General features: G+C 42.5%; 1 protein-coding gene and 1 long non-coding RNA gene across 12 annotated transcripts in view; one reads left to right on the top strand and one right to left on the bottom strand.

The window, feature by feature from the left end:
* ENOX1 (ecto-NOX disulfide-thiol exchanger 1) overlaps positions 1–27,821 on the top strand; it is a 572,287-nt gene that overhangs the window by 111,379 nt on the left and 433,087 nt on the right. For 10 of the 11 annotated variants that reach the window (XM_053899210.1, XM_019447475.2, XM_019447469.2 and 7 more), the window contains exon 3: positions 2,869–2,934. The gene's annotated coding sequence lies outside the window, so the exon portion shown is untranslated. Of the gene's footprint in view, positions 1–2,868; positions 2,935–27,821 lie in introns of those variants that run through there. The other variant, XM_053899212.1, reaches the window with a different exon arrangement.
* On the bottom strand, positions 265–20,212 carry LOC109265894 (uncharacterized). Its single transcript, XR_002079398.2, has 5 exons — positions 20,180–20,212; positions 12,497–12,532; positions 5,484–5,602; positions 5,140–5,209; positions 265–411 (listed from the first exon to the last, which is right to left on the bottom strand). It is a non-coding gene; the product is annotated as an uncharacterized LOC109265894 (long non-coding RNA).

The raw sequence follows: 27,821 nt of genomic DNA, 5'->3' as shown, positions 1-27,821 counted from the left end.
CATATGCTACATCTAGGGAATGGGATAAAAGACTGGGATTTGTCTACAAAGTTTTGCTGATAGTTCACAGGGGTTGAAAATAGAGTGCAATGCCCAAAGAAAACTAAATTGCTTTTCTGCAAATCAAAGAGTATGTGTGCAATTGCCATATCAACAGCCTACTCTGTGGCATTCTCTGTAAGTGCGTTTCATGTGGGAAGTGGTACCAGACATTTTCTATATTACAACAGTCTTCATATATTTATTAAGCTGTAACTTGTAAGGCTTCCCGATGGGGTGTTAAATGAGCCTTGTTGCGTGCTGCATTGTGTCTTTGTCAAATAGCACTCAGTTAACTCTGACCTGTGTCATTCATCTTCCTTGGGCTGGTAATGAGGCACATTTCAGTCATTCCAGGAGGCTTTAGGGCATCTGCACAAGGAGAAGACTAATGAAAAGGTTGGATTTATGGGGGGTTGGAAGGAATGCACTTAAGGAAAACCAGGATAGAATGAAACCCTTTTGCCTAGTGTGGTTGATATCTTTGTACCCATTCAGCACAGCAGTAGAATAATCCAGAATTGTTCTACATTTTAAAACCTAAGAAAATGCTAGATTACTATGTTTTTAAAGTATTTTTTTCTTCTCAACTGTTCACCTGGCATGTTAGGAGAATCTGGAAACTCTAAGTATAGCAGGGGAACAGTAGAGGCAGCCAACAATTCTGTCATTTCTAAGGTGTATGCTTGGGAGAATTGGCCACAGACTGATAACAGAGGTTGACTCTAGGAGAGGAAAGAGAGAGGAGGGAAATAGAAGTGTGGGGATATTAGTGGAGCAAAGGGAAGAGAGATCAAGGGAAGAGAGAAGAAAGATGTTCTGTTGTTCTTGCTCCTGCCCCTTATCTCCTTCTCACAAAATAAGGGTGTGAAAAAGCCGGCAGATTGAAAGGAAAAAGATGAGAGTTGAATTAGAGACCAGTGGGCTCCTAGAGGTACTAAGGGAGAAGGAAAATGAATGAGAGAAATCACAAGAGTAAGTGAGAGGGAAGGGGACAGGATAAGAACTATTTAAATGCAGGGAGAAGAGACAGGCAAAGAGAGGGGTGTGCACACGGTGGTCACACGGAGACCCTCGATTGCTGCCAGCAGTGCACCTGCCAAATAGCCAGTGTCCCTCACCTAAGACATTTTACTGACTTTTGTATTCAGTTTAATGCAATTCTCTTTATGGTCCCCAAATTGCTGGTTGCGGTTTCATTGACACTCTCTGTGGTCAAATAGCAAATGTGGAGGCACTGCTCTGTTATCCCTGCCCCCTTGCAGTGTTCCGCAGACTTCTGCGTTAGTGCTTCTTGTATTTGATGTTTGCCATTCCTCCTTGTCTGCAGGTAGGAGAGTTGAAAGGGAAAAAATATTCCTAAGGCTGCCACATTTATAGCTCATGCATACAAATATTCAAAGTAGTTGAACAAAAGCTATAAAATCAGCGTCAATTTTTTTTAAGTAAGGTAGTTGACTTTTTCATTGCTGGTATAGGGACTTGCCCTAACCTAACACCACACTCGCTATGCCTACAGGTGGGCTGCTTCTTGAAAAAATGTTCATCTTTGTTTGCTTGCTTGTTTGTTTTTCAAAGCTCAGCACAGGAAACTGCTTTGATTTTCCAGATCTGGGTCAGGTGCTTTCCAAGTGTATACCAGTGCCCAACTCCGTACCCTGCTTTCCTGTGCTGACCTTTCCCTGTTAGACCTATAACTCTGTGTTGTAATCTCTATCCTTCTACTAGACTTTGGGCTCTTTGCACAATGTGAGTTATTGTGAATTACCTAAGTAGATATTCACTAACTGGTTATAGAATGAATGCATGGCCTATGATGCTGATCTTTTGAGTATAAAGCAAAATCCTTCTAGAATTATGCTATGCTTTTAGGTACCAGTTTACAATCAGCCTGCGTGTTCTGGAAAAGAAAAGGTGATTTAGGCAGCAGGAGGGGGTTTCTGGGGAGTTTAGTAAGTCCCCAGATTCTCGCAACTATAGTAAAGGGATTGTGATTTCATTAACTCCTGGACACCGGAGGACAGTCTTGAAGTTTCAGGCAACTTCCTTCTTGTGATTCTAGTAATCATAGGCCAGATGTACTTTAGAACCATGCTTCTCAGACTTTAATGTGCATGGGAATCAGCTGAGGTTCTTGTTAAAATGCAGATTTTATTCCAGTAGGTTTCAAGTGGGTTCTCAGGGACAGCATTTCAGGCTCTTGTGTGATGCTGAGGTTGCTGCTCTATGGATCTGACTTGAGTAAGAGGACTTCAAAATACTTTCTAGAAATTAAAGTTGGGATTTATTCTATGAAAAGATCTAGATGCATTTTTATAGTTTTTACAACAACAGATTTTCTTAGAGACAACTTAAAAGTATTTGTTATTTTATCTTAGAAATTTGTAAGAGGTCTTTCCCACACTTAAAAAATAGTAATCTTATACTGATCAGCCACCCAAACCGGTTTTGAATGATAGTTCCCTTAACTAACATACAGCTTTATTCATTTAGGCTTTCTTAGATTTGGGAGGCCCTGGCTCTAGCATTGGCCCTGATGCAGCTACTTTGGCAACAAGGACCACTTTCAGAGCAGAAATATTCTCTGGAAGATTGACAGTTCATAGGCTGTGTTTCTGTTAAGACCTTCACATTTATTGATCGTTACCAGGTTAGCACCATGCAGAGACCTTCTCCAAGGGCAGTCAGTTGGAATGGCTAGAAATGCAAAAGGGCAGTGTTCAGCTTGAACTTTGCAAGTGAAACCTTGCATCTGCTTACATGTGTTCAAACAGCTCTCTGAATTTGATGTTTAGAGTTTCTTCTAACAAGGTGGCCTTTATTTTACAGGTCCTTTGCAGCCAGCATGATATCATATCTCTAAGACATGGAGGAGAGAGAGCTCACCATGCTCAGGTAAAGGGACGGTGTGGCCAGGGAGCAACAAGTAGGACTAAGGACAGGTTGTTTGTCACTGTAGGAGAGGTGATTCAGCTTAATTATACCATTGACGTCATTCTCTTACGTGTGTTTTACTCACGTCTGCCTGGGGTGCAGAGGGCCTGTCCTGGGTGAGCTCAGTGAACTAACATGAATTGGGGGAACATCTACAAAGTACCTACAACAGGGCCTCTGTAAACAGCCTGTGGGGAAACAGGACTAGTCACGGGAAATCTCCTTCCATTTTTTACAGAGTCAACATAGAATTATTGTTCATCTTACTAGAATTATTCATCAACATAGAATTATTGTTCATCATACTATTGTTCATCTTTATTACCCTATCAGAAGGCTTTCATCTTTTCAACATGTATGTAAATATGTGAATATTGAAACTCTTCTAATTAAAGTCTTATCTCTGTCCCCTTATCTGGAGTTGCTGTTCTAAATATGCTTTGCATCTTCCTTTTAAATAAATGCATGTCTGACAACTTTGATTTGCCCAAATAGGTCACCAAGATTAATTTTCCATTAACCTTTATTGCTTCTGTTTCTTTCTAATCATCTTTTTAGAGGATTAAAGAGTTCCCATTGGGTCAGCCTTTATATAGGATATAAATCATCTTTTGCTTTGACGGCCGTTATGGAACTGCTGTGGAAGGTGGTGATCTTTGGTCTGGTGACTGCACTTGCCCCTGTAACTGAGTCAAAGCATCTGTAGAAAGACCCACATGGAGAGTTCTGTTGACTGGCAATTTTTTCATTGGCCTCCCTTCTTTTGTGACCCAAGTTATATTAGTTACCTCTGGTGGAAACTAACAAAGTAGCTAATAAACTATGTGGCCTAAACAACACACACTTACACTCTTACAGTTCTGGAGGCCAGAAGCGTGAAATCAAGGTCTCGGTGAGGTTGGTTTCTTCTAAGAGCTGTGACGGAGAATGTCTTCCATGCCTGTCTCCTAGCTTCTGGTAACCTCAAGTGTTTCTGGTGTATAGGTGGCCATCCTTCTCCCTGTGTGTTCACATTGCCTTCCTTCTACATGTGTCTATCCCTTGTTCAAATTTCCCCTTTTTAGAAGGATACCTTTCATACTGGATGAGGGCCTGCTTTAATGACTTCATCATAACCTGACCATCTCTAGAGGCTCTACTTCTAAATCAGGTCACGTTTATGTGCATGAGAGATAAGGACTTCAATAGCACTTTGGAGTACACATTCAAAACCCATCACATTGTCAAAGGGATGGAGACTCCATTCGTTTTGGTATCCCTTCAAGAAACTAGCACACTGCCTGTTGCTTAGTATTGGTTGGATGAGTGAAGGACAAAGACCATAAAGGCCCTGGTCAAATTTAAGTTAAGAAATAAAGCGCAAGGATCAGAGGTGGATGGGCATTATGCTGACCCTTGGCCTCAGTGCGTGCTTGCTTTCAGGACATTCCAAGTTAAGCGACATCACGGATGTGCTGAGGTTTTTCCTTTAAAAGTGAGAGCAAATACAGTTCTTACAAAATAGAGCCCTCGGTGTAAGCTTTGTCATTTCAGGCCAAACTGCCAATTTACATGCTGCCTCTGTCAGCACGTGGAGATATCCTTCCCGCTAATTCAATACCGTTTAAATCATACTTAGTCGGGCTCTTCTTCCTTCCCAGTCGCGTTGCCTGGCGCTTATTAAACGTAACGTTGTGTTCCCTAGCGCTAATCCATAAAGGCTATGCTAAGACACATCTGCTCTTGTTGTGTCAGCTGCCCCCTGTATGCTTCCTTAGCTCAAAAGTATTAAAAGTTATCTTTTGAGTGTTTGGATTTGAGTGTGGATCAAATATGAGGATCCTGGTCTCCAGGTATCACTTAAATGACGCGTTCTTTAGAGCTGTTTCTTTAGAAAGCCCCTTTTTCCTGTAAGGAAAGGGAAGAGCTTTCTGGCCATGTCTACCTTACTTCCAGGAAAGGATTACTTTTTATACCCGAAGGAAGCCTCCTGCGGAGAGAAGCCAAAGGCCACTGAGGGATTTCCACCTGGGGGTGAAGTAAGCATGTGTAGGAGCCTGAGAATTGATGTCAGCCCCTGGGGTAGTGTTACTTGTTGGCAGGCCAAGGTCTAGGAATGACTGAGTGCCTCAGGCCCTGGCCTTCCCTGAGGACTGCACAGCAGGTGGGCTGGAATAATTTACTTACAATCTTCTCAATCCTTTGGATGCTTTGATGTTCCTGGGGGTGGGGCCGCAGTCTGAGTGGTAGCATTGGCCTAGACAGCATGGATTTATAAGTTGATGACAGGCAGTAGAAAACGAAAAGGAAAATAAACATTCATTTTACCATTTTTCACACCGACATTAGTCCGAAGAAAATTGGTAAATCAAATGACAAATATTTATGGAGTGTGTGATCCATGCAGGCATGGTTCTACCCGATGCTGTATACGGATGTATAACTTCATCCTGGCGCCTGCACTGCTTACCTGGCTTTTCCATTTTGTTCAGGAGCCTACTACCTTTGATTAGAGGCCTTCTATCACTTACCATGAGAGTGTCTACAGGGCTTCGTTAAAATGAAGACAACTGGCAGGCTCAGTTGGTAGAGCGTGCGACTCTTGATCTCGCAGTCCTGAGTTTGAGCCCCACGTTGGGCGTAGAGCTCACTAAAAAATTAAAACAACCAATTTATATTGTTACACAGCGATCGATTCAGAGTGATGATGGAGTCGCCCTTTTGATGTGGAAATGGTGGGGTTCAGAGCAAATGGTCAGGAAAGAATTCTTGAGATGTCTTTGGTGCAAAAGGTGGTTGGCCCACGGGCAAAGAGAGCTAGCTGTACTGGGGTTGTGAGGAGTGGCTGATTATATACTTTGAAGTTGGGAGGGGGTTAGGGATAGCGTAAGTCTCTAAGGAAATTTGGGAGCAAAGTTTCCAGGACCTCGAGGGGGCTAGCTATTGTTAGGAAAAGGTCATTTATTACTGTCTAATAAAACCGTAGTCATGAGACCCTTCAGATGTATATCAGGGGGCCATACTCTTGGAGGATGATTGCTAACATATATCTTGGGGGGTAGAGATAAAGGAACTTTCCAAAGGAATTTTTACATGTTAAAGAAGACTTATAGGATCCTGGAGGTTGTGATTATGTTTAAGCTAAATTTGCCTTTTGCCCTTAGCAAAGTATTAATAGCAAGGCAGTTGAGGTCCTAGAGGAAGGTCACTCTGCCTGTCTCAAGGACTTGTCAATGTAAGTTGTAAGGAAATTTCACTTTTTTTTCTTTTGCCTCTGTTCCCCACATCACTTTGGCAATTACGTGTAGAGTTCAGTGAGCAATTGCATTTTGGTCATTAAACTGTCCTTAAATATCTTGCTGTGTACTCTAAAGTATGCACTACTACAGTTAGAACATTCTAATAAATCCTATTTTAATAGTTAGGTCATTTTATGTGTGCCTAATACTTCTCTACTATTAAAGAGAAAATAAATGAGAAATAAAACCTTAAGTGCGTTGAAAACTAAAAATGAATTTATCGTTGCTGAGTCTTTTCCCCACTTCCATTTTGCGTTCTCCACTTTCACTAATCTTAGATTTTTGAAAATTCACATGTAATAGTTTTATGGAATTGGTAAAAATATATTCATTGTTAAACTCTGATTTTCAAAAAAGGGAAAATAATTTTCACGTCCTTTTAGTTGATAATTAACGTGGTAGGTTTTTTTTATACCTCTGAGATTAGAGTGTTATTTATGATACATGGGAAATATTCTAATTAAAGAAATTATACTTTGAATCAAGACTCTATCAAACTTCCACAGAAAATGTTTGCACGTGAGTAATTTAAAATAGGAATCTTAGTGTTTGTTCTGTCTGGGTTCTTCTCTGCCTCTCTCTCCTGATGGTTCCTTCTTTGTTTCTTTTAAACCCATGAGTTTATGTTCAGTGTTTTTAAGCTGATAAAGTGTAAGCAATGAAGAAGGGCATTGTGCTCCTGGCAGAGAACTCGGAAGCTTGGTGTCCTCCTCCTTATTTTGCTCACCCTACATTTAGTCATCACTAAACTCTGTCAGGTTTCTAGAATTCTTTCATATTTTTACTTTCCTTTTCCTTTATGTCTATGGACATCCCTTTCCAGGCTTTTCTTTCATTTTGTTTGTTTCTTTCATTTTGTTCATACCGCCATTCATTCATTCATTCATTCATTCATTCGTTGTCCTTTGTATGTGTGCCAAAAATTACTCTGGCGATAGCATCAAGGGTATTATAATTAGGAGATTATCCTGCAAAAGTCGTTGCTCTGATGGGGCTCCATGGTAAGTATAGCTTGCACATGGGAAAGAGGAGCAACTGATTTGGCTTGGGCCAGTCCAGAAATGCTCTATAGAGAAATCGGCCTTCGGGTGGAGATTGGAACGAGTAGAACATTGCCAGATGGACTAGTGTGGTGGAGAGAAAGCGTTTCAAAGGAGACAGAGGGCGGGTGGCTTCGCAGAGAGCTGTGCTGGGCGGAGTGTGTGCTCCTTGCCATTTGGGTGTCGATGGAGCATGAGGTGGGACAGAGGATGCGAGGCTAGACAGGGAGGCAGGAATCACACCTAGAAGGTCCCCTTAACGTGTTGCCGAGCCTGCCTTCCTGTCTCACGTCTACAAGTTGCAGTTGCCTTCAGTTCATTGTGCACATGGTGATGAGGCTGACCTCGTGTTAAGAAGTGCTTATCTCCTGCCCAGCGCCTGCCTGGTCTCCTTGCTTCCCAAGGGAAGCCCAGCCTTCCTAACTGGTCATTTGAGGATCTCAGCCATTTCTCTCTTTTATTTACTCTGAAAGTCCTTGACCCCAGCTAGATTTGCTGCCTTGCTTTGCACACAGTTTGTCCCTTTTTCTTCCAAGCTTCCCTTTTCAAAATCCACCCATACTCCACAGTCCCACTCAAATTCATATCCTTTGTATGAAAATTTTCTTCCACTCATATGCAATTTTACCCCCTCTGAACTCCGGGGGAACTTTTGAGGGACTCTTCCCATCACAATTTCATATGCTTCTTTATATCCCCCATGTTACTTATAATACTTTCAGAGAACCATTGCGTGGCGCAGGGAAGGGCCACCTGCCTATTACATACCCTGTCTATGCCAAAAGAGCAACTTCTTGCATAGAGCAGGCATCGCACTGATGTTTGTTAAAAGAATAGAGAGAAACAGAGTTCCTTTAATCTGTAAGGCTCTTACAGAGGTGGAACTGAGGGATTGATTAATTGTCATATGAAAGAGGCAGTGGTTAATGTAATGTCCAGATGAAACTCTTGCAGGGCAGAATAATTGTTGGTGGAAGGCAGAAGGATTCCATTCAACAAAAAGCAGAATATGTATAGAAAAGAAACACATTCTGGAGACTAGGGCTTAGACACGGGAAGAAGAAACTTAGAAAGCCGTTAAGCCATATGTGAGTGGTCTTGACAGTGAATGACAAATGACCTAACAGGTAAAAGCACCTATATTACATTAAGATGCTCTGCATCTTTATATGAGATGGCCTCTGGAAGACCTGATTCAATTTAAGACTCCTCAGTTGCAGATCTGGAGACAATCACAAATTCAGAAATATATTTATGAATGTCTGTTGCCACTGAGCTCAAAAGACCATAATCCTATTACTTGTGATTTTGAAAAGGGTAAACATGAATAACTGAAAGGAGATATTGATTAAAGAAGTAATATGAACAGGAATAATGGAATTAAGGTAATTGAGGCAATATTGGGCCTAATGGACCTTGTTCTCTTAATGCCTTTCTTGTGCTCTTTGTATTGAGTTGGCCCTAAAGTCGATTGGACCATGTGCACAGAAAGAGAAGGACATAATGGAAGAGTTAGTATTGGTGTCTATAAAAAAATCAATCTGTTGTTCTTACAGAAGAACATCAATCAGTCTGCGAAATCGATTAATTGGATTTTTTTTACATTTGGCTTATAAGATAATGAGACACATGACGGGAAAAGACTACATGCCTTGCACATAGTAGATACTCAGTAAATGTTTCTTGAATTAAAAACCAACGGGTACCATGGATTTAGTTTACAAATAACTTCAGCGTAAGCCCTTTTGTCAGTAGTAATTCAGTCCGTCGTTCCTTTGGCTTGACTATCCGTGGTACCGTAAATTTGGATTCCTCAGTTTCCTAGGATCTCGGAAGTGAGTTCTCTCACATTTCTACTGCCAAGCCGTCCAGGCCAGCTTCATTTAATCGGGGATCTCTGCATGTCTTAGGGTCCGAGTTATTTTCTGTGGCTAGACTTTCTGCCCCATCGTGCCCTGGCAGTTTACATTTTTTTCACACATCATTTTGATGAAGTTACTCCCTGTTCAGTGTCTCCGAGTTCATTCCTCACTCAGACTTCAGCACCTCTCATCCACACTTGCCTTCCCACCACCTCCTACCCGGATCCGACGGGGAGGACAGTTTTGTTTTCATTTTCGAACATGGGCAGTATTCTCCTTGGAGTCCTTCCTCTCATAGCTATATACATCCAATTAAGAGTCAGTTCTGCCTCAGGCAATAGTTATATTCCTTCAAACTGTGGATTACCAAAACCTGTTATGAAGACAATGATTTCAGTGGGATAAATGGCATTAGAGACCACAGAGTTGCAGGCGCACGGCCACGAAGTTATTTTACCTGCAGTTATTTCAGTAATAATGGTGTTTTCAATCTGTGTAAGTCTGTAACTTCAAAACCAGTAGGTCACTGAAAAAAAGTACAATGTTTTACTATATCTCTTTTTACAAGTATGCAGTGCACTAAACCGGTACTTAAAAAAAAAAAAATTATTTCAAATCTTTATGAGCCACTATGGTGACAGAGAAAAAAAGACTTAAAGCCGCTGTATTGTAAGCAGAAGAGCTTCTTTTTTCCCTTATGCCAGCAGCCTTAGTCTGCAAACATAAATCTCACTGTTCAATCAATTGATCACTTTATATTTAATACACATTATGCAAACTCCACAGAAGAAATGTTTTTAACGTTTATTTTTCAAAGCTGTGTCTTAGCCCTTTTTCCTCCATTGGGCGTGACACTTGCTATTCGACTCTCTTGCCTGGCAGTTTTTTTCCCTCTGAATACTCTCTTTTTGGCCAATTATCGATTCCAGGATCTCTTCAGTAGTTCACGTTTTTGAGAATTTTTACAGGTGTTCTGAAATAGGGGCATGCTTTTATGCCCAATACATACAGGGCCCAACACATTGTTAGAACAGTGAGAAGCATTAGTTGATAAGAGCAGGCAATTATCAAATTCAGTTCCACCTACACCCCAGTTGCTATTTTTCCTACCTCCTGTTCCTCCTGAACATCGAACCTTACTGTCTTAACGGTGAAGAAAAATTGAGTCGGGGCGCCTGGGTGGCGCAGTCGGTTAAGCGTCCGACTTCAGCCAGGTCACGATCTCGCGGTCCGTGAGTTCGAGCCCCGCGTCAGGCTCTGGGCTGATGGCTCGGAGCCTGGAGCCTGTTTCCGATTCTGTGTCTCCCTCTCTCTCTGCCCCTCACCCGTTCATGCTCCGTCTCTCTCTGTCCCAAAAATAAATAAAAAACGTTGAAAAAAAAATTAAAAAAAAAAAAAAGAAAAATTGAGTAATGCCCGTTTCAGCGTGAAAAAATGAGGAGTGGCTGACAGTTTTCAGGTTAAAGATGAGTACCTGTTTTAGTTCCTGGCCCTTCCTGCAACTCCATTAAAATGACTTTTAAGGGATTTTTTTTTTTAAGGCACACACCCATAAGAACAAAGAAATGAGGTTAACAGCCACAGCATTTGGGAATCTGGGATACAGATGGATGAATGTTAGCATATAGAGCAGGCCTGAGAAAGCAGAATTTTAATCTGGCAGGGGAGAAAGGAAGAAGAAGCCCAGTTTACACCAATGAAACCTGCAAAAGCTCAGGAATTTTGAGCAACAAGAACCCTCTGGAAATGGGAGTGAAGAAAGGGTTAACCTTAGGAGTGTTCGGCTGAAAGTTTAGATCTGCTCTCAAACTGTATACATGTAGATAACTGCCCCTCTTCCCCCCCAACAGAGCGATGGAGATTTTTTTTTAATGTAGAAACGATAAAATAGGTTTCTGGGTTAGCAGATATCAGGGAAAGTTAAAAGTGGTATTATATAGTCTTGAAATCAGGGAAATTGCATTGACTTGCCAAATCCTGAGAACCACAGCAGCTACCCTCTTATGCCCCTTAACCTGAGAGCAGGCAGGATGATACCCTACCTGAAGGAGGCTCCAAGAGACTTCCTTGGTGTCGTGACCTAAAAATAAAACTCAAGGATACTGATATCAAGCGTTCCCCTGAAGAAGAGGCCTAACTAGAACAATCCTAAAATAAATCCCGAATCAACAACCCATCCTCTCCAACCTTACTGTTGGCTTTCTAGTTCCCCACTTCTAAATATCAGCACACAGCCAAGGATCGTCAGATATTTAAGAAAAGTATTATAAGAGATAGGAACGAAAACGTGCAAACATTAAAAAAAGCATCTTGGAGAAAACAGAACCTTTTCAGGAAGAAGAAATCTTAAAAAAGAAATCATCTGTATCTACAGAGAGATAAAGTGTGGTATTGAAGCCACGAAAGAGAATAGCATTTATAAGGGTTAGAAGACCAAGGTAAGCAAATTCTAGGATGTGGAGTAATAAGAATAGAAAATAATACAAAAAGATAGAAAATGTATAGGATTGCTTCATGAAGTCCGGTGGCTAAAAATAGTAACCCAAGATTGAGAGAGTATAGAAAACAGAGGACAGAAAACCATCAAAGAAATAATTTAACAAAATTTCCCACAACCAGGGCACCTGGGTGGCTCAGAAGGTTAAGCATCTGACTTGATTTCGGCTCAAATCACGATTCCATGGTAGTGAGGTCGAGTCCCACATTGGGTTTGTGCTCAGCACGGAGCCTACTTAAGACTCTCTCTCCCTCTCCTTCTGCTCCTCCCCAACGTGCATTCTCTGTCTCTCTCACAATTTTTTTCCCTCACAATCAAAGATAGAAGTTTCCAAGTAAAATATTACCAATACATTCTCGTGAAACTTTGCAAAATTATGGTACGCTCTAATAAATGACAGGGTAAGCCCATAAAAACACCCAGGATCCCAGAGACAGGACCAACACAAGAGCCAGGAGTGTGGCAGGACTAGTGATCCTCTAATGTAATTTTGGGATAGGTAGAGGGGTTCAGGAGAGACTTCTTCAAGATGGAGAAACCGATAAGACACCCGCTGTGTGTGTGTGGAGAGGAGAGTTGGAAGTCTAGGGGAGGAGTTGGGGAGAACCTCATGATAAGTATATAGGAAACTAACCCAAATTAAATGTAACAGCGATTAACTCCAGGAAAGACAAAAATTAAGTAGAAAAGGAAATGTTATCACGGCATGTTACACAATTCAATTACTAATAGCGTCTCCATGGCAATAATGATATAAAAATTGATATTCAAGCTAATCAAAATTGTGGTAGAAATCTGAGAGGATGGGAACATGGGGCATGTATATGTGTGTGAAAGAACACTTACCCTTATCTTCCTCCCTGGTAAACCGACGGGTAGTGCCTAAAATGGGAAAACCAAGAAGTGGTACCATAAGCATGTTATTTAAATCAGTTGTTGGGGCACCTGGGTGGCTCAGTCGGTTAAGCGGCCGACTTCGGCTCAGGTCATGATCTCGCGGTCCGTGAGTTCGAGCCCCGCGTCGGGCTCTGTGCTGACAGCTCAGAGCTTGGAGCCTGTTTCAGATTCTGTGTCTCCCTCTCTCTGACCCTCCCCCGTTCATGCTCTGTCTCTCTCTGTGTCAAAAATAAATAAACGTTAAAAAAAATTAAAAAAAAAATAAAATAAATCAGTTGTCAATTTTGCCTCATTATAGCACACACAGAAACTGATTACTTAATAATGCCGCAAGCTCAGGACATCCATTTGGAGAACACTGCATGGATAAGAAACTTCCAAATAGAACCTTTTCAGATTTTCTAATGAGAAACCCGAGCTTGCTTTCATGACCGTTACTTTTTAAATATTGCTTTTATTATATGCCTGGGAAAGCTAAATGCACTTCTTTATCAAGATTTCAATGATTCTCTAAATTCTTGTTAGTCTCTATCAAATACTGTACAAGTAGTGATTTAGAAAATTTCAAACCACTTCACCACTATTGTGAATTTTACTAAGTTAAAAATTTTTAAAAGTCAATAGCTTCAATCCTTTTTTTTTTTTTTAACTACAGAAGTGCAACACTCTGACATTCCCCACCTGAAGAGAGCAAAAATGATGAAGCTGTACGTGGTAAAATATGTGTTTATTGTTACAGTAGACATCCCATAGGTAGCTTGGTTGCCAACGAAAGTGCACATTAGCCCCACATGGAAAGAAGCAGCTGAAACCCTTTAGGAGAGAATTTGGAGAGCTGCCAGCTGTAGCTTTGCCCACCAGGTCCCCTTCCCAAACTCTTTCAGCATCTTCAAGGGCCACTTCTCCACAAAGGGGAGGGGTGCCTCTTGCAGCAGCCTGTTGAAGCGGGGATCCACGGGCATGTTTAATGTCTCTCTCAGTTGAGCAGGGAGCACTGTGCCTTTGGACTCTGGCAAAGCTGGTGGCCAGTGGTCATCTGTCCCCGGGTGCCAGTTACCCAGACCCCACCTGGTGCCCTGGGGCTGAGGTATGTCAGTACCTCGTGACAAACATGGAACCCGCTCGTAGCAGAGCAGAATGTCAAAACCTGCTACCGGTTGGAAAGCACTGACTTCCGGATGTGGAAGCAGAGTCCACAATAATTACTTAGAGAGCTGAAAGCACCTAGGAGGTGCTTACAGTTGAAACTGTTATGAATAAATTGGTACAAACTACCTTAAAAAGAAAAATCTCTCACGTATTCCTATTAGAACTTCCAGACCTTTTGTCTTTTTTTTTTTTTTTTTTTTGAAGGAGAGAGAGACAGAGCATGAGTGGGGGAGGAGCAGAGAGAGAGGGAGACACAGAATTCGAAGCAGGCTCCAGGCTCTGAGCTGTCAGCACAGAGCCCAATGCGGGGCTCGAACTCACAAACTGTTAGATCATGACCCGAGCTGAAGTCGGACACCCAACTGACTGAGCCACCCAGGCGCCCCCAGACCTTTTGTCTTATTGAGGCACTGAGGAGAACTGCTTTCAACTCTGTTTTCTTGAGATGAGATGATGAAATGTATACAGCTGTGGAATATGGTATGCTTTTAAACTCAGAAGCTACTCAGTTTGCGGGTTGTCTGTATGCTGCGTGTATAGACCATTTTGTCTATACCATTAAGATAAGGGAAAAAACAGTACATCTGAAGACAGCAAACTTCATGTTATTAATAAAAGAAAAAAAAGAAGTTGAAATTAATGGGGAATATAGCTTGTGTTTTGAATCTTCAGTTAATTGTTTTCCTGCTGTCCCTTTAACATGCTCCTGGGGAAGTTAGCACAAATGTTTTAGGGGAAGAGTTAGGAAATGGACAGCCACTCTTTCACTAAATTAGCTGGAAAAGAAGAAAGGCACTTGAGAATACATAGTGGAGAGCTCCCCTTCCTAATGCAGAGGGGACGGAGAGTGTGGTCCATTTGGTGCCCTCCATATTCAAGGCTGAAATTGGAAACAATGGCCCTTTAATTCGCTGCTCAGTTAATGGGCCTGCTGATTTACCCTCATTTTTTAGACATCTAATATGTCCTTAAAACCCTCTCAAGGGTTTTATACTTTTAGCCTGAGGTCTCTGTGCTTCATTTTTCCTTTTGTTCTTCAGACACTCTCATTGCCTCTCTCTGTTTCATCTTCTGAGAGGTTCAGAATAATGCATGGTGTGAGCTGAATAATTGGGATGAAGCTTGTGACATGTCTTGATGATGTTAAGCCACTCAAAATCCTAGGAAATAGTCCCAGCTTGCATTAGCAGTAGATTAATTCAGGTGAACTTTAGAGTCTTAATTTTTTAGAAATTTACATTTTTACCAGTGATGATTGAAAAACATTGGCATTCTTTCTGCCCACATTACTGATTACAATTGCAAATACTTGCAAAAAGTGCTAGAATGACTTCTCACTGTTCCATAAGGAGCAGAGTGTTATTTTACCCATTTAATGGCTATTAAATATTTTAAAAAACAATTTTCCAAAAATATATCCATACCCATATGTAACATTGCATAAATCACAATGGGAAATGTATTCTGATATACATGCCTAATAATACTTGTGTAGGTAGGTTTATATGTTTAAGAGAGTTTGCCAAGAGGAAAGGTTACATTGGGGGGAGGTTTCTCATTTGAGACTTCATTATGAGAGTGGTAAAAATAGGGGTGCTTTTGGATGAAGTCAAGAGAGTGATTACTCAGGTAGCTGGCAACTTTTTGCCCCAGGATTTCCTGAGTGTGAGCTAGATGTGGGTCCAGGCCTTATGATCTGAATCAAGTGTTGGAAAACCATGGTGAACTAGTTATTTAGTATGTGGGATCAAGGAAACCCAACAGCTCGTGAATTTGCCCCATGAAAAATGAGCAGAGGAATCTATTCTGAGTGGAGATTCAAAGGAGAGCAGGAACATGTCACAGGGAGGCATATTGGGAGAGAAGGGTTGGCCCTACTTTCTGGAGAGCAGAGGCTGTAGCAGACAGGTCTAAGGCAAGGGAGCAGGGAACGGCTGGGAAGGAGGAGAATTGGGGAAAGAAAGGAGTCAGCTGGTGGACTTTTAAATCTGGGATTGAAATTTAATTTCAAAAGAAACATTTGGAACACTTGGTGACAAGTGACACGATCAAAATGACATTTGGGGAACATGATTCTTGCTGTGGGTTGTGAAATAACTCAGAAGAGGAGTATGAAGGCTGGTGCATGATGAGAAGGTCCCCAGCTGGGGAAGGGAAAAGGGGAAGGGATTGGACTTGGTGACAAGATCCATAGAGAAGACACAAGGGAAAGAGAAGTTATAGATAATTTTCAGTCAAGCCTGGGCTGCTGCCTTGAAGAACTCCTCCCATCCTTGTGGGTCCAAGAGAAAAAAAAAAGGGTAGGGTATCTGGAAGAAATGTCCAAATGCCTTCTTGAACATGTCAGTTCTCTTCCGAGCTTGCAAGTCATGGAACAGTGGAAATGAAACGGATTGCAAAAGATAGGAATTTGTTAAGTTGATCAGTTCTCATTTGGATGTGCTCCGACCCTTCCCCTCATTCCACCAGCTCCCAGGAGATCCTAGAGGCAGCAGTAAATAAAGGAGCGTGATGAGGGTTAGCGGTCAGAGAAGGGAATGAACACAGCCCTGCGGATCTTTGTGCACACACAGTAATTGGATGTGGCTGTGTGGATAAGCATTCCATGTCACAGAGAGGAGACGGGAAGAGCAGAGGCTTGGAGGCAAACACTGTGAGCGGCTTTGTGGGAAGGCCAAGGGAGAAAAGAAGCCAGAGAAAGACTGGTCAGGGTGGCAGGAAACCCGTGAAATTGTTTGATCTAAACTTGAAATAGATATTTGCTTCATTAGAGCCGACAGTATGAATCGGGTTCTTAGGTCATAAATTAAGGGACAGCTTCCTCCCCCAAGACAGAGCATCCACAGAGAATTCCTGATAAAAATATAGCAAGGCAAGCCTCCAAACTGACATAGCTGAGCAGATGTTCAACTGCCAGAGAGATTTTCATGAGCCCCTACTCTTTTACAAATACAATTCACCTTTATTCTTATACTGAACCATGAAAATTCTTTAAATGGATGTCAGGAAATTTTCAAGAAATTCCTGCACTCCACAGTGGTGGAGCTATTTAAAAGGATGGGTGAAGGTGGTCAAAAGGTACAAATTTCCATTTATAAAATAAACAAGTCCTGGGGAGGTAATGTATACAATGGTGAGTGTAGGGGCGCCTGGGTGGCTCAGTCGGTTGAGCGTCTGGCTTCGGCTCAGATCGTGATCTCACAGTTTGTGGGTTCGAGCCCCGCATTGGGCTCTGTGCTGACAGCTCAGAGCCTGGAGCCTGCTTCTGATTCTGTGTCTCCCTCTCTCTCTGCTCCTCCCCTGCTCATGCTCTGTCTCTCTCTCTCTCTCCTTCAAAAATAAATAAAAACATTAAAAAAAAAAAGAATAGTGAGTGTGGTTGACAATACTGTATTGTATATTTGAAACTTGCTAAGCAAGGAGATCTTAAAGGTTCTCTTCTCAAGAAAAAAAATTGTAATTAGCTAGGCTTATTATGGTGATCATTTCACGATATATACCTATATTGAATGATTTATGTCATTTACTTGAAACTCGTATGTCAATTATATCTCAATTAAAAAATGTTTAAAGAGAATACATTAACTTTTCCATTGCAGTGAAGATCAACCAACACTCACCTGCCCACCAGGTTGGCTTATAATACTGTATACTTTGTTAGCTCTAAACTGGAAATCCTTTTGAATCTTCTATCAGTTGGGCTTTTCCAGAGAAACAGAATCAGTAGATATGCATGAATACATGTGTGTGTTTGTAGTACAGTATGTATGAAGAGATTTACTTTAAGAAATTGACTCGTGTAATTGTGGGAGCTGGCAAGTCTAAAACTCATAGGGCAGGACAACAGGCAGGAGTTGTCCAGGTTGACAAGCTGGAAACTTAGAATCTCTGCTATGGTCTTCAGGTAGAATTCCTTCTGGAACCTTCGTTTTTGCTCCTAAAGCCTTCACCTGATTAGATGAGGCCCACTCCCATTATGCAGGGTAATCTCCTTTCCCTAGAGTTGATTGATGGATAACATTAATCCCAGCTACAAAATACCTTTATAGCAACATCTGTACTTGTGTTGGACCACATAACTGGGCACCATAGCCTACCAAGTGGATGCATAAAATGTTACCATGACAAATTCCTTATTTTTACTATAGTGAAAGAGCAGAATCAGCTGTATTTTGCCCCACTTCTTCAATTTGAAATCTTTACACTGGAGAAAGATCCCCTTAGTGATTCAGTGGTGGCCGTTTTAGTGGTGCCTCTGTCTGTGGAACTATTTTAAAAATTTTGTTTGAAAAGCTGGGCAACATCTGAGCACCTTTATTCTGTCCTACATGATGCCAGATGATCCTGTCTGCTCTGCCTGGTGAGTGGGGTGGGCATAGTGCTACAGGTTATTGACTTCTCAAGCTCTGCAGTGAAACTGCTCTGCTGACTGCGTGACAATCACATGGGACTTGGGGAGTTAATATTTCCTTGGAAGAATTTTAATGTTAGAATTTACTGTCTTTTGCACATATAAATTTAAAGCCTTAATGTTATGCTCTTCTGGTTATTTGCATTTAATATGCATGCAAATTCACAATGTATACTATATGCCGAGGATATAATTTATAAATCGGTACTTTCCCTGGTTGTTAGCAATTTTGGCCGCTTTAAAAATTAATACTTTGAAGAAATATATGTTTTCAAATGTATATGTAGTATCTTTAGTTTCCAGGGAAAAATATGTAGTGCATTCTCTACTGAAAAGGTAGATCTCTGCTGTAAAGTTCTCTGTGTTGAAAGAAATTACGCATAATGCTAAAGGTTAGGATATTTTTATTTATTTATCTTTCCCGTGAATGGGCTCGGATTAGGTGTTGCAGATGTTTGTTTCCATTAACGGTGTTGAAAAACATGTGTTTGTGAAGCATGATTGCAACCTGCGGCATTCTGGTACAATTGGGGGCGAGTCATTCCAGCTGATAAACACCCCTGACATAACAGCGCACCATACTGTACTTTTAAGTGGAAGATCAGTTCTGCACTTCATATAACCAAGAGTGGGAGAGTCCCAGAGAGAGGCTCTAGCCTCCCTGGCTGCCATTTAGGCTTGTTGTCTTGGCAACCTGAACACAGCCATCGGTCCTTTCCTCAGGCGGGGAACTCCAGTCATCCTCAGCTCTGCCGTGACCTTTTCTTCTCCCCTTCCCATCTGTTGCTGGGCTCTGCCGGGCAGCTCCCAGGCAGCTGCAGATTTTCTCTGCCTTGCACACCTCCAGGCCACTACCGGCTTCTGTTCTTTCCTCTTCGGACGGCTGAAACCTCATTCCGGGCCCTCTGGCTTATCAGCTCCCTCCTGACCTCTTCTACCCGCCTCAACCAAGGCTTCAGAAACCTTGTGAGGAAAGTCATCTTTCCGCGTGGACCTCTTGGTGGCTCAGCATTCCTTGCAGGGAGCAGACGTCCGTTGTCCATTTCAGCGGGCCGCCTCCACGTGCCGTTTAAAACAGTTTTTTTCTCTGAGCTGCACATCTGCGTGGAATGTGAAGTCACCCCCCTCCTATACCTTACCAACGCTGCGGCCCACCTGACCGGTGTCATCTTCGTCGCTCTCAAAAGCAGCCCTCCTTAGGTGATAATGAGCAAAGAGCCTCTGGCTGTCAAGTTTTGTTGGGACCACCCCCTCCCGCACCGTAAATATTATCACTAAGCTCTGTGTCGGCGTCCTACCAGTTGCTGCGCGAAATGAGCTAGAGTCATCTGGTCTGTGGGCAGGTACTCAAGACCCAAGTCAGGGCCTCCGTGTGTTATTGGGCAGCCTGGCAAAAGACGTGAGTTGGGGTGAGACTCCATCTTGGCTCTGCTCACCAACATGTGTATCCTTGGACGCAACTGGATCTGCCAGGTGAAAGGGTGACTCCCACCCGCCCCCCCCCCCCCGCCAGTCCTCCCCAACACAGGCACCTTCAGCTAGCCAAATTGTACAGAGACACAAGGGGTACCATCTTCTAACCCGTATGGGGGCTAAAAGGGCACCATTGACTGATTTGCAGTTGGGCACCCTATAAGCTCGTAGAGGCCTCGACCTATGATACATCTGGGAAAATCAAGAAGAAATAAAGTGAAGTTTCCTATTAAGAGGGGAAGACATTAAAAGGAAGACCAAATCTCTTCTCTCTTCTTTACAGACCATAAACAGTGGGGATCTCGGTTTTGCTTTTGAGTTATGTGACGCCGTTTGATGAACTGAATGTAAGCACCAGGTGAAGATAATGTTGTGATAATGACATCCCGACCAAATATTCGACAGTGCCTCCTCTTTCCCCTCCTCCCTCGCTCCTCTTGTCTCCTCTCCTTTTCTCCCTCCCTCATCCCCTCTCCCTTCCCCTCCCCACCTCTTCTTCCTTTTTTGAGAATGAACGTAGCCGCCAATAATTGCGCGAAACATCCTGGGTGTCTCAGAGATGCATCTTTACCGACTGGATTGTATCATGGGTAACTCACCACAAGCTCCCATGTGCTGTGGGCAGAATGGCCTCCTAACTGTCATAGAATGTTTAAGGACCTGGAAGCTATGTGCTTGATTTACATTGACAGCAGGAGCCCTGAGTGTAAGAACTTGGGCCTGGCTCGCTTTGGGAGTTCAGGCATGTACTAATCTCTCCGGTGGCTTAGGATTCCTCCGAAGAGGCTGGGTCGAGGGAAGTGACGGGGTCTCCGAGAGAAAGCCATGAGTGAAGAAATCTGCCAGAGTGGAGCAGACTGAGCGACAGGGTCTGGATGTTTGAGGGAGCAGTAGTTTCAGGAACCTTCTCTGACCTAACTACCTTCCACTCAACCCCCCTTACCAAGACCAGGCCCCTCCACACACACACAAAAGCAAGTATGTTAGGGCACCAATGAAGGCTGTGGCATAAAGTGGGGGTTGGCAAACTCTAGTCCTTGGGACAAATCCAGGCTGTGGCCTGTTTTTTTTGTAAGGCCTGAGGGCTAAGACTTGTTTTCAAATTTTTAAAACACTGTAAAGAAAGCAAAAGATAATGTGCTACAAGGACAATATTTAGGCCTTTGAAGGCTAAAGTATTTATTATCTGGCCCTTTACAGGGGAAGCTTGCTGACCCCTTCAAGGAACTGATTGGCAAAATGGCTCTTTTTTGAAATAGCAAGGCCCAAGAGTGGAATTGGTTTCCTTGATGGCTGGACCTTGAGGCTGGTGTTCTAGAGGAAGTTATTTGTCCAGAGAATGTTGTCTGTAGTGTCAGTTGTGACATGTGGATGGCAAAGTGACAGGTCAGTGGAGCAGAGGAAAAGCGAAGGAGAAGAGGAGGGCTGTCGAACGGCAGGCCTTAGGTCTGTTTGTGCGGTAGACATCTGCTCCCACCGCCACCAGCACATCCCAGAGGGAGTAACTGAGGAGGGGAACCCTAGGTGGAGCGTAGAGAACTGAAACTTAGGCTTAAGTCCACCTATTTATAGCGCCATCAGCAAGGAGGCCCCTGGGGGACTTTGGTTTCTACTTATGTTCTGTAATTCACAAGGCATGTCTCATTTTGTAATCATGAGAACCCTCTGAAGCAGACAAGAAGGGTGTCGCTTTTGACTTCAATCTATAGAGAAGAAAGCACTGCTGCTTGGTCAGAGATGTGCCCCGTTCAAGGTCATATGTTTATTATATGATGGAGCTGGAAATCAAACCCAGATACTCCAGTCCTAAAACCTGGGCACCATTCTCCGGGTCAGTGAATTATCACTATGAGGTATCTCTCTGCACCCCACTCCCATGATACAAAAGCCTTCTCACTCAATATTAAGTCACTTTGCACGTTCATTAACCTATGAAACAACAGAAATGGTTGGAATACCTCTGGAACTGGAATCGTTTGGCGTACCTCAGCTTTGCTGTCTTCTCAGTGGGAAAGGTAAACGTGGGAGAAGCTTGTAGTGGGGTGTCTGAAGTAGTCTACACCGCTCTGAGTTGTTTGTGTATGCCCGGGGACTCTGGGTTGAGACAGATTACTTGGCCATTCTGATTTGACCTTCCTAGAGAACCCACGAAAGGAACAATTGCGAGAAATAATTAATGACACTCTGACAACCTCAACCAAAATTGGAGCTGTTTTCACTGGTTTATGATAGATGCCAGAACAAGGCATTGTGTAATAGGTACATTGAAGGACTTGTTCTGTGTATGTATGTTTTAGGCATCAAAAGCCATCATTCCTCCATGATAGGACAGGAGAGAATTTTATACATTTACCCACCACCTACATACTTTGATATTTTGTCATAATGAGGCGTGCAGGGGAGCCAGCTGTGGTCTAGCCGGCTGTGGCTCTCCATCTCGGACCCAACCTGAGCGATGGATGAAGTCCTGGGGCCAGAGTCACTGACACAGACAGCCACCGGCCCCAGGGAAATCCATCACAAAACAGCCGTCACCAGGAGTCTAACCACCTCCGGATTCACGTAAGGAGAGCACTGAGTACCCTCCTGGAGAATGATACCCCGAGACTCTGGGATAATGCTGCCTTTACACTGCTCATAAAATATGTTAAAAAATAAAGCCTTAAAAGTCATGCTCGTGAAGAGTGAGGACAGGAAAATGAGCGTAGCAATTCACATGGTGCACTTTTCCTTGGAGCAAGAAGTCCTGTCAATTTTTCAAAGTGGGTATTTCATGTCTCACGGTATCCTCGAGAAGGCCTGGTCAGCCATAGGTTACTGGCTCAGGAGCTGACTTGGATCTTTGTCTTGCTGGCTTCTTGCACTTTTTCTTTTTTTTCTTTCTTTCTTTTCTTTTTTTTTTTTTTTTTTTTTTTTAGCTAAATTGTTATTTCTTAGCCTTCCTCCTGCCCAGTCTGGGATTTCCTTTCCCCTCAGCTCTGCCTCCTGTGTTCTCTGTCTCATCATCCTATTTTATTTCTTTCACAGCACTAATCACTGTTTGAAATTATTTTATTTATTGACCTGTTTAGTGTCTCTGTCTCTTACCCCTGGGACATAAGCTCCAAGAGAACAGAAGCCAGCCATGACTCCCGGGTTTACTGTTGTTTTCTGGAGCACATAGAACAGTGCCTGGCCTATGGGAGGTGCTCCATAAATTCATTTAGTGAATCAATAAATGAATTAGTGGGTAAATATGGGCTGTTCTGTTGCTTAATCCCACAGGATAGTGCCCATAAACTGGGTAGCAGTCTTTTCCTGATAGAAAAATCCAAAGGGATTATATTAGTTTTCTTATTGTTGTACTAACAGGCTATCATAAACTTACTGACTTAAGTATGCAGATTTATTATCATAAAATTCTGGAAGTCAGAAGTCCAACATAAGGGGGATAGGGCTAACGTCAAGGTCAGCAAGGCTGCATTTCTTCCTGGAGGCTCCAGAGAAAAATTGTTGTTGTTGTTTTGGTTTGTTTTGTTTTGTTTTGCATTTTTCAGTTTCTAGAAGTCATGTAACATTCCTTGGTTTGGGACCCCTTTCCATCCTCAAAGCCAGCCACGGAGTTGAGTCTTTGTCATCCTGCCATCTCTCCGATTCTCTACAGATAGGGGCTGAGGACTCGCATGATTAAATTGAGCTTACTTAAATTGAGCTTAATCTGGGAAAACCTCTTATCCCAATGTGCCTCATGGGAATCACCCCTGTAAAGTCCCCTTTGCCATACAAACTAACATATTCAGGTTCCAGGGAACAAACTGTGGGCATGTGGACCTCTTGCAGAGGGAGGAGGTGTCCTTGTTCTGCCTACCACGCGGATTCACTCACAGAAGAGACAGAGGGATGGTCTCATTTTTCTCTGAGAATATATATTGTGAACCCAAGAGTTTCTGACTCATTTATTCATTCAACAAATACTTGCGGAGCTTGTCACATTTTCCTTGTCACTTTTGTTTCTGGTGGTAGAGTGGGCCAGGCTAGGCTGCTGTTTTGTCGGGTGGGGCAAGGACACCCTGGAGAAGTTCACATGAAGGTAGAACCAGGCCTGACAGTTGGAGATTGGGTTGCTAACCAGAATGGGGTAGGTGTGTCCAAAGGGGACTCAGAGCAGCAGTAGTGATGATATCTGGTGGTAACAGATAACGCTGGTGACAGATAACATTTATTGTGTACAGGCCTGTTTGGAGTAATTTACTTCATTTATGTAATCTTTACCACAATTCTGTGAGCGAGGTACTGTTATTATCCCCATTTTACAGATGATGAAACCAAGGCACAAATAGGTTGAGTAAGTTGTCTAAAAGCACGCAACTAATAAGCGACTGAGCCAGGATTCCAAATTCCGGGCCATCTAGCTTCTAGAGCCTGCTCCCTAACCACCGTCCTCTCCTGCCTGTCATGGAGCCAATCAAAGAGGGGCGGAAGGAGCCCGTGAGGGGCCGAAGTTGGGTGCTGGGGATCAGAGCCTCAGCTGTTGCACAGACGTGCGCGCTTGGTTGTTATTTGCACCTCACGTTTTCTGCCTTGGAAACATAGGAAAGACCCCACTGTGTGTCAGGCATGCCCACTTGCGGCGGGGACATGTGAAGACGGATCTGTGCTCAGGAGGATGCAGAAGCTAGCAGCTCACAGGCATTCCCCGTGAGGGGCCGGTGAGGGAGACATTGGCTACTCTGCAGCTTGCCGAACCATCTGCTGAGCTTCTGGGTTTCATGAAGTACGGGGACCGGAATGGTACAGAGGAGCAAGTCAAGAAGCCCCGAGTTTGTGTGTCCACTTTATCAGTCACCAGATCTAGGTCTGGGTCAACTCATTGAGCCTCTGTGAAGAAAAAAATACAGTCTTTTTTTGCCTACATCTCTAGAGTGAGAGAAAGATCAACTTAGTACTGTGAAGTACTCTGTAAATATTGGTTGTTAGTGTCCATGTGCCTGAGCAACAAGGTGAGGAAAAGAAGTATGTATGAGTGCCCCCAAATGGTGTCTGGTTTGTGTTGTCCTGGGGGGCAAACCAGAGAGTGCGAGCAAGAGAGGAGTGGCCTCTGTGAGAGAGTCTGATTGATGGCAGGGATTTACAGGTCACCCTACGAAAGCATGCCATCGATCAGGGAGCAAGAAGGGTGTCTTGTCTTTACTGTACAGACCCACAGTCCTGATGGCTCTGATGACCCAAAGGTGGTCACCGGAAGGGAAAGCTTTCTCTGCTTGTGTCCACCCACCCCCTTCATGTTAGTAGCTACAGTGTGGCCAGATCGTCCCAAGAATTTCTTGCATGAAAGTGGAATTTTTTAGTAGGTTTGATGTAACTGAGCACAAACGACAACTGTGAGTTCCAGACTTCAGAGGGAGGTGCAAAAATTTACCTTGGAGTTAGTGAGCCTCTTAAAATACGTATTCAAATAATCAATAATACACAACTGTCAAGAGTTGCAAAGACTTTTAGATTTACCCTGCTCGTAAGCTAATAGGTTAGGCTGCAACAGTTTTACACCTGCTGGCAGAAGGCATGAAACTCCCAGGTCAGACACAAAGGATTTTATTCCTCATGGTGCAGCTTCCTGTTACCATTGGTTTCCTTTGTCCCCCAGCCCCAAGGGGACAGTACAGAGCAGGCCTAGGTGGGTCTGTGTCTGTGTCACAGCCGAGGAACACAGAGTTTGGGAAATCACCAATCTTATAAAGAGCTACTGACATGCTTGCTCAGCCTTTATTATCCTGGTCAGGAAACAAATCTGTCCTGTCCTGGAGGGAGACACTATCTTCGTCTTTCGTCTTTTCCTTGTGATGTTTGCTTCACAAACATCCTTGAAAAGATAGTCTGGAATAAAAGCTGTCATAAGACATGTAGCAAAGCCTCCCATTAGAAACGAATACGTAATCTGCTGAATTCCTAATAGCGACCTATGGAAAGTATTTGTCTTTAAATATACAGTATTGTATCAGTGAGTGGATATAGTCTGAATTTTGTTTAAGAAAAGAATCCATTTCTAATTCTTTTCACTTAGTGAGTTCTACTCAATATTTTAGGATAGTGATCCAGCCATACTTGTTGCTTAAATAATTGCCGTGGAGTTCAGAACTTCTAATGAATTGGTATTTAAATGATATTTTAATTAAAAGTTGTTTACATGGAGTGTGCAGAGGGCATATGGTTGTTTGTCTCTTTGACCAACTTTGGTTACAGGAGCAACAAAAGTAAGAATTTTATGTTTTGACCGTGGATGATACTGATAGGAATTTATGCAAAGATTTTTGCTTACAGTAACACGTGCTTTTTCTGTAATTTTAGTGATAAGTTTTCTAGGCAAATTCTTATTGGGAGAATTATCATTTGTACAAGTTTCTTTATATTTGATTTTTTTTAATTCCCCAAATGTATTAAATTTCATACATGGTCATGCTTAAAAATTGTAGGCCTATCATTGCCTACTTAGTATGTAGTCAGGGATAAATTGAGCCCCAATGATTTGGATAATCCAGGAGATCATTAAACTTTGAATATTTTTAGGTTTAAACTTGATAAAAGGACCCACATGGTACTGAAAGTGTCAGGAAATTCAAGGACCCACATTCTGCCTGGGAGTTGGCATAGTGCTATGAACATGGCTTTAAATGCAGCTGGATCTGGATTGAACTCCAGCTCTTGCTAAGTCCTAATTCTGTAATTTACGTAAAATGTCTGTGCCTCAATTTCCTCATCTGAAAATTGTGCATAGTGACTATTGCTTTGTGGGGAGGTTGTGCAGCCTAAATGAGATGAGTTATTCAAAGCTGATATATTTCTTTAATAATGTAAAGGGAATGTTGGAAGTCAGTTCAGGACCATTACAAAGTTTTTTTTTGATTACTTTCAGCTTGGGTGAAGCTTTAAATTCATAGTTAAATTCCTTCTCCAAAGTACTCATTTACTGTCTATTATTTTTCTAGTTATCTAGGTGCATTGGGGAATTAAAATCATCCTTTAAAAATCATCCCATGGATATCAAAAGCTCATCAGTTGCTAGATGCTAATGGGAAAGTCAAGAATCTGCTCCAACTTATTATTGCAGGCATACACAGAACTACCTAGGGAAAAGCAAGGGTTGGCTTAAATTCCCAGAATAAGATGCTTTGCAGATTTCAAAATATGTCACTCACTATAAAATTAATTCAATTATTTACCAGCCACACACATACTAATCAGGTTTGAAAGTACGAAAGACCACAGGGAAGAATGGACGGTTACCTTTCCATTACCCATGCTAGTGTTACGAAATAAGGACAGCTCACGTGTGCGCAGTGCCCTCAGTTTTGTGGGAAATCAGGAGCTGAATATTTAAAAAACTAATTACAATTAATTAAGATGACTACAAGAGCTGTGACAGTTTGGGGTTCTATTTTTATCAATTTAATCAATCTCTCCCATGAAAAGTAGGAGAGATATTTTGGATTTGACAAACAACTTAAGAGCTTTGCAGCGGGGACGGAATGAGAAAGCACAATGAGCAGAGAGTGTTAAGTAAAGTTCTTTACATTTTAAAACAAGCAGCTACTACCTTCAGAATATAAAGGCGGCCAAGACTGAAGAGATAAGGAGAAAGAGAGGGGAAAGTTGGTGTATCACCAGATGGGATGATGGAAGATAAATGATAAATGATTACACCTGCCTCCTCCCAGTGTGTACTCACAGCTACCGTGCAGAAAAAAGCACTATGATGACAACAGCTTTAATACCAAATGTGTGTGTGTACCATGGTCCCCCCTCATCTGCAGGGGATACATTCCAAGACCCCAGTGGATGCCTAAAACCTCAGAGGGTACCAAATCCTACACATGTATATAATGTTTTTCCCATTCATACATACCTGCGATAGTGTTTAGTTTATGAATGAGGCACAATAAGAGATTAACAACAATAATAAAATAGAACAATCACAACAATTTACTGTAACAAATGTTATATGAATATGGTTTCTCTCAAAGTATTTTACGATATTAGACTCCCCCTTTTTTTCTTGGGATGCTGTGAGACGGTGAATGCCTACGTGATGAGATGAAGTGAGGTGAGTGGCGTTCGCACCATGATGCAGTGTTAGGCTACTAATGACCTTCTGATGATACGTCAGAGGGAGGACCTTCTGCTTCAGTTACCACAAGTAACTGAAACCATAGAAAGCAGAAAGGCAGGTGGGGGGAATTGTCGTATTTAGTCAGCGTGTCTTCAGGT

This window comes from Panthera pardus, unplaced genomic scaffold, assembly GCF_024362965.1.
Source record: "Panthera pardus isolate Hobbes unplaced genomic scaffold, ASM2436296v1 HiC_scaffold_1, whole genome shotgun sequence".
In the NCBI taxonomy this organism is placed as follows: Eukaryota; Metazoa; Chordata; class Mammalia; order Carnivora; family Felidae; genus Panthera; species Panthera pardus.
Note: the sequence above shows the minus strand (reverse complement) of the source record. Positions and strands in the feature narration are given on the sequence as shown.